Source organism: Triticum urartu, chromosome 2 (assembly GCF_003073215.2).
Source record: "Triticum urartu cultivar G1812 chromosome 2, Tu2.1, whole genome shotgun sequence".
In the NCBI taxonomy this organism is placed as follows: Eukaryota; Viridiplantae; Streptophyta; class Magnoliopsida; order Poales; family Poaceae; genus Triticum; species Triticum urartu.
Genome location: NC_053023.1, coordinates 716596675 through 716603576, shown reverse-complemented (window position 1 = coordinate 716603576; position 6902 = coordinate 716596675). Strand labels below are relative to the sequence as shown.

At 44.8% G+C, this 6902-nt stretch overlaps 1 long non-coding RNA gene across 4 annotated transcripts; it reads right to left on the bottom strand.

Moving 5' to 3' along the window:
* Positions 1-1501: 1501 nt before the first annotated feature.
* LOC125540076 lies at positions 1502-6626 on the bottom strand. Of its 4 annotated transcripts, none has more exons than XR_007297182.1 (7): positions 6140-6626; positions 4380-4627; positions 4222-4297; positions 4022-4093; positions 3189-3283; positions 2560-2634; positions 1502-1837 (listed from the first exon to the last, which is right to left on the bottom strand). It is a non-coding gene; the product is annotated as an uncharacterized LOC125540076 (long non-coding RNA). The 4 variants fall into 4 exon arrangements; XR_007297185.1 differs by having other exon boundaries at positions 3189-3280; XR_007297183.1 differs by having other exon boundaries at positions 4508-4627.
* Between the last annotated feature and the right edge of the window lie 276 nt (positions 6627-6902).

Sequence of the window (6902 nt, the reverse complement as noted above, 5' to 3'; positions counted from 1 at the left end):
TTGTGATTCCCTTAGTGGTGTCATGTGAACGTCGACTACATGACAGTTCACCATATTTGGGCCTAAGAGAATGCATTGTGGAGTAGCAATTAGATGATGGGTTGTGAAAGTGACAGAAGCTTAAACCCTAGTTTATGCGCTATTCCGCAAGGGACCGATTGGATCCAAAAGTTTAATGTTATGGTTAGAATTTATTCTTAATACTTTTCTCGTAGTTGCGGATGCTTGCGGGAAGGTTAATCATAAGTAGGAGGTTTGTTCAAGTAAGAACAGCACATAAGCACCGGTCCACCCACATATCAAATTATCAAAGTAGCGAACACAAATCGAACCAACATGATGAAAGTGACTAGATGAAATACCCGTGTACCCTCAAGAATACTTTGCTTATCATAAGAGACTGTTTTGGCCTGTCATTTGCCCCAAAAGGATTGGGCTACCTTGTTGCACTTTTGCTACTACTATTGTTACTTGCTCATTATAAATTATCTTGCTATCAAACTACTCCGCTACTTACAATTTTAGTACTTGCAGACATTACCTTGCTGAAAACCACTTGTCATTTCCTTCTGCTCCTCGTTGGGTTCAACACTCTTACTTATCGAAAACAACTACAATTGATCCACTATACTTGTGGGTCATCAGCAACGCAAATGAAGGGAGGGATGGAGTGGCATCGGTGAAGGGGAAGGTGGAGTAGCGCCCACGAAGGGAAGATGGGTGCCACCCAGAGGAAGTGGGCCGGTTTATATACCGCAAACATCGTGTCCGGCTAAAATTGTGATGGAATTTTCACGCACAAGTGAGAAATTGGTGGAAAATGTGGCAACGACCATTAATATGAAAACTTCCCGATGGAAAGTGGTTGCGCCATTAGCATGAATGGAAGTGACAGTCGTACGAACAGCTGTGCCACTGACACGAGTGGGTGCGGGGGAAGAAATCGGCCAGAAATTTCGCACTTCTTAGGTGGTTGGGTTTGAATCACGCTCCATATCAGTGTCCCCTGACTCCAAATACGGCTCATTGGTTTGAAATACAGTGTGCTTCAAAAGTTATTCAAGGCCGAGGCAGGTACGACGACTCTGCTTGACTGACTTTTTCAAGCCCCCGTCGCTAAACTCGCAATTAGTTATTCTAATATTCCCGTACAAAAGTAAAGCGAGCAGTCACCTATACCATGTGAGATAGAATTAAAAAAAGTCCGAGACCCCAGAGATCTAGTCAGCTATAATAAAACCCAAATTAACAACATGTGGAGTTTCTAGTGTCCTTACACAGTGACACGGGCTACGGTTTCGGCTATGTTCATTCAGTGATAGGATATGTTCCCGTCGACTTCGAGGTTTATGTGGTGACTTCGTAAAATCTCAAGATGCTATACCGGTTCAGTCTCTTGAAAATGCTCATAGGGGTAGGGTATGCGTGTGTGCATTCATAGGGGCGAGTTTATGCTCATATATGTGAGCGACTTTAATTGTATTGTGCTAAAAAACAGCAATTATTTTTAACTGCCCCTTGAAATTTGGTCCAGGGTTATTTTTTCTTGGACGCGTCTAGGGAGCAGCCGTTTGCTCCCTAGCGATCCCTGGCAGCAGGCCACAAAAGGAATGTTTTGGTCCGCCGGGCAAAAAGGAAACCGGCCGGTCCACCACTGTATCACGCGAATTGCATGTCCACCCTCCCACAACCCAACTCCGCTTGGTCCCCCCGTCACGTGGTTCCAAGCCGTTCCCTTCTTCTGACCATACCCACCCACGCATCCCCATCTTCTTCTCCCCCAAGCTACGAAAAAGAGGTGTGCCTCCTTGCCCTGATCTGGAAACCTTGGTTCACCCTGTAATGGCGGCATAGGGAGGTTGTCATCCAAAGGAAATTGACAAAAACTGAAAGGAAACTAAGCAAAAATACACAGGGAGATCAGCTTTGCCCATCTCTTCCATTTAATTTTCCAAACACCTACTCCTCTGTCTTATTGATTCTTCCTGGAATTTTTGGACTCTTTTGTGCAGTTTTTTACAAACTGCACACTCATCTAAATTGTCCTGCAACTTCTTTTTCAAGAGTGCTACTGAAAAGGATGAAAACAGTGCTATCATGCTCTGTTTACAACGTGTTACAATTCTGTTACTTGCTTATGAATTTGTCCTTGGCAAATTACACATTCTGTTTGAGCAAAAACAGTGTTATCATGAAGCAACTAAGTATAGGATATACACACAACTTTGGTATCTTATGACATGGCAAAACATGAACCTTTTTGTACCTTATAAGAGGACGAACAGTGAGCTCAATATGGAAAAGAAGGGCAAAAACAAGGCTTTCTCCTAGCGGATCATTTGCTATATGTGGAGCAAAACAATGGCTGGTTGGAGCAACTTGCATTATAAGATTAAGCAAAAACATAATATTGTCCAAGCAACTCCTGAAGAAGCTAGAAAAACATTCCTCTTGGGCATTTGTTTCCATTGTTCTTTGGTTCAACAGTGAAAATATGAGAAGAATATAAGTAAATGTGCAACTAAAAAACAAGAGAGACTGTTGTGCAGTTTAATTTACCTTGATTATAGGATATCCTTCAGCATGATCTACCTCTTTTTCTCCTGTTCGGTCTCTTCAGATCTACCTCTTTTTCTGGATAGAGATAACACAAGTCTTAGGTATGAATGAACAAGAAAAACATCCAGGGGCAATGCATGCAACTTCATGTGCGTTGGAAAAAAAAAGTAATCCAAAAGCTGTGTAATATGTATTCAACTAGAAACTGCGTGGGTGTTCCCAAGCAAGTTTGTGTTGAGATTTGGGCAAGTACATAAATGTTCTACAGGCAACTGATGGTTTTTGGGTAAGAATAGAACCTAAATTCTTAAAAAGTGCAGCCAACATAAAAACACAGGCAAGTCACATGCTTAACATTAGCAAGTTTGTGGTAAGCTAGAAAGAAAAATAAAGAAGCCCTTGGAGAACATGTCTTAGGCTGTTTTTCCTTGGCGGTTTGGGGGCTAGTTTGTGTTTTGGGTTTGTAGGTTGTAGGGTGCATGAACAGCTGAGTTGGTGTTGTAGGTATTTTGATTTTGTAAGGCAAGTTGTGTTGAGATGTAGGCAAGTACAGAATGCTTTGCAGGCAACTGATGGTTTTGTGGGGAAAACAATCACAGGTCCCTGGGGGACGAAGGTACAAGTCATACCTTTTTTTATCCCCTGTTTAAGACAACAATTAGTTCCCCTATTTCCTCCTTTCTTGAGATCTTGGGCACCATTTGGTTAGATTCCGGCACATCTACTGCAAGGGCAAACAAAACGTAATTAGATGGGGAAAAAACCTGTTAAGCAACTGGGGAGCTTGGTTTGAGCAAGAAGAGTTCAGTTTGCAAGCAACTAGTGTATGTGTATGTATATGATGTTGTTCATAAAAGTTTTGGTAGCAATTGTTATCAGTATTGTGGGCAACTAACTGGGAAAAAGTAGGCAACTTCAGGCAATTGGTAGGCAACTAGTGTGTGTGTGTATGTGTTTGGTGTTGTTTATGGAAGTTTTGCAGCAACTGTTCCCATGATTGCGAGCAACTAATATGCTGAATAGTAAGCAGACAGTATGTAATTTGTAGGCAACTATTGTGTATGTATGTGTGTGGTGCTATTTGTAAAAGTTGTGTAGCAACTGATGCCAAGATTGTAAGCAACTAACTTTGAAATAGTAAGCAATTGCAGGGGATTTGTAGGCAACTAGTGTGGAGAAGTGAACTTAAACATGCATGACTCTACACGTACTTGCGAGAAAAGGTGCCCTTCTACAACAATATATACTGTGTGTGTTGATAAAACTTTAGCTAAACAAGTTAGTGCACCCGTGATTTTAGGTGTGCCGGTTCTAGGTTACGTGTCAGACAAATTGTGTGTTTATGTTAGGCAACTTTGGACAACAAAAAACAAAGGAAAAAATGTTGGGAACTGTTGGCACACTAGAAATGTAGGAAAAAATTAGGCAACTGTTGGCAATATTGCAGGCAAGTACTACTTACTTTTGATCCCTGAACTTGCATGACTATATGCATGCTTGCTAAGAAAAAGGAGTCCCCTCCCCAACACTGGTTCTGTTTATGTATATGAAATTGTAGCAACTCTATGTCAACTTGTTAAGCAACTGTTTGAAATTGTTAGGCAACTACATCCTAACAAAAATGAAACATGTTGTAAATAACAGATTGTCAAAGAAAATTACCTTAATACTGTGGTTGATTCCTATTAAGTTGTTGTTAGTTAATACCTTGCTGGACTGCACCAGATCACACATACCCCTGCATAAATAAAAAATAAAAAACAGTAACAAAAAACCAAAGATGGTTTATACCAATGACAGATTGTGGGGTGTGAACCAACTTTTTTAATACCCCCACCACACATTGTTGCAAATGTTGTGCAAGTGGCACATATCAATAAAGAAACTTGTCCCTAAACAAGAAACATAGTTTCAACGCAAAGTAAAACATTGAACTAAAACAAATCACCATGTCTTTTAAAAGTAGTACTACAAAGTTTCACATATGTTCAAAAACCGCCTCCAAATTCAGAACAAAAAGTCTGCATACATCATCTGCAACTGCTCTTTTCTGACTCTGATTTGTATCCTGCAAAATGTAAAAAAGAAAACCATGATGTTATAGACTATGTAGATTTCTAGCTTGGAACAAGAAAACTATGTTGATTGATGAATGAATCTATGGAAAAAGAAATCAAAAAATTTGTTGTTTCATGTGACTGGATTTCTTTCATTCTTTTGTTCACTGGTTGCTTCCCCTGCCGCTATTATGTGGATTATCCTTTATTTGACACTACAACAAGTTAACTTTGCCAAAAAATGTTTGTAAGTTGTGTGCCTTTTTCAATTTTTGAGCAAATTTATGCAGCAGGGGATGATCGACCTTAATGAATTGCCCGATGATGTTAATGATGAATTGCCACCTAATAGCAGGGGATGATCGACCTTAATGAATTGCCCGATGATGTTAATGATGAATTGCCACCTAATGTTGGAGTGGAAAATGGTGATCTCATGTCCTGCACACAACCTCCTGCTCATGGTGGTGAGGCAGTGAACAATGAAAAAGGACAACCCTAGCGACGACTCGCGGACCAGAAGCAAGACGATGAAGAGGAGAGAGCACCGAAACAAAACGAAAGAAAGAGGGGAGGAGAAAAGGCAGGCGGCAACACAGGATAAGGACAGTCCACCCACCCACCACCCTCCGCGCCGTCAAACAGTGCGGTGCCGACGTGCCGTGCGAACGAATCACAGCCGGGCAGCTTACCCGGCGGGCCACAACGTGTACCCGCCGACGAACGACAACCGGGCACGTCGATGAAGCGCACCCACCCCGCGCCTCCTCGCCCCGGCGCAGAAACCGCTCACACCCAAGCGGTCACCCACAGAGAGGAGAACCACCCGCGATGGCGTGTGCTAGCCCACCTGTAGATGAAATGGGCGAACGACAGGAGAGGCGAAACGATCCAGAACCGGAGCCACCGAGCGGCCAGGATCACGACACGTCAGCAAGGCCGCACACAACGAACGGTCAGCAGGCAGATCGATCTGTGAGCTTCCTTATTCCAGCACAAATCAAGAATTGAGATGTCAAGCAACAAATAACTACACTATTGAATCAACTTTTCCAAAAAACCCCCCTCCACCCCCACCCCTAAAAAAAACTGCTCACATGGTCGAAGCAACTCACGTAGTATGAATCAGACAAATCCTACAGTATTGTGAGGCAATTCATAACATCGCAAAAAGCTACACCTGAATGTTGGATTGATTCCCTGCCAAATCTCACAGCACATTAGTTTCAGGCAACTGCAACAAAAATACACTATTCAATCAACTTGCCCAAAAATCCCCCCCCCCCCCTCTACGTCCCCAAATCTCACAGCACATGAATTCCAGGCAACTCATAGATTAGAGCCAGGCAACTCAAATAGTATGATTCTGCCAACTCGTACAGTATTGTGAGGATATTCCCAACCTCGAAGAACTACGGATCTGGCAAAACAAAACCATACACTGGGGATGTTGAATCCCTAACCACCAACCTCACCCGTGGATCTGAAAGGAAATGGAGACAGAGGGTGCAGTTGGACATTACCTCGCGATTTCAGCAACAAGTCCACCGCAGCGTCACCGGCGACCTGCGTTCCACACCAAGCTCCGCCTTCCGCAGACACGCCGCACGCACCACCGCAGCCTCGCGCTCCTCCGACGCGCGGACCACCGCAGCCTCGCGCTCCTCCGACGCGCGGACCACTGCAGCCCAGCACTCCTTCAGTCGCGCGTACACCGCAGCTCGGCGCTCCTTCAGCCGTGCACGTGCAGACAGCCGAAAGCCAGTCCCTCCTCAACCTAGCGTGCGCGCACCACCGAAGCACCCGCCCTCCTCCGTCGCGCGCACACGAGGCCCGCACCACGACCTCCGCTTTCTCCGGTAGAGTGCAGATGCGGCGAGCAAGGAGGAGAGGATGTGGAGGGGATTAGGGAGAGAGCGAGGAGGGCGAGAGAGGATTGGGAGAGACAGCGGCGCTCTCCAGGGCAGTTTCGAGATGTCCGCCGAACGGGCGAGAAGTGGCGGCCCCACCCAGGCGATATCGTGTCGTGGGCGAACGACGAACGGTCCCGACAACAAAACACCTGGTCGTGATCGCGCGCCTACGCCTCGCATCGGACGGCTGTCCACGCGAGTGCTCGTTTGCGCGCCTACGCCTCGCATCGGACGGCTGTCCACGCGAGTGCTCGCGACGGCAAACGAGCACCCGACCACTTTTTAGGATTTAGGTTTTTTCTTTTCAGGGCGCAAGAATTAGCAAAACGATCGACCATCCAAATGCATTTGGCTTATCTCTCACAGAAAAGAA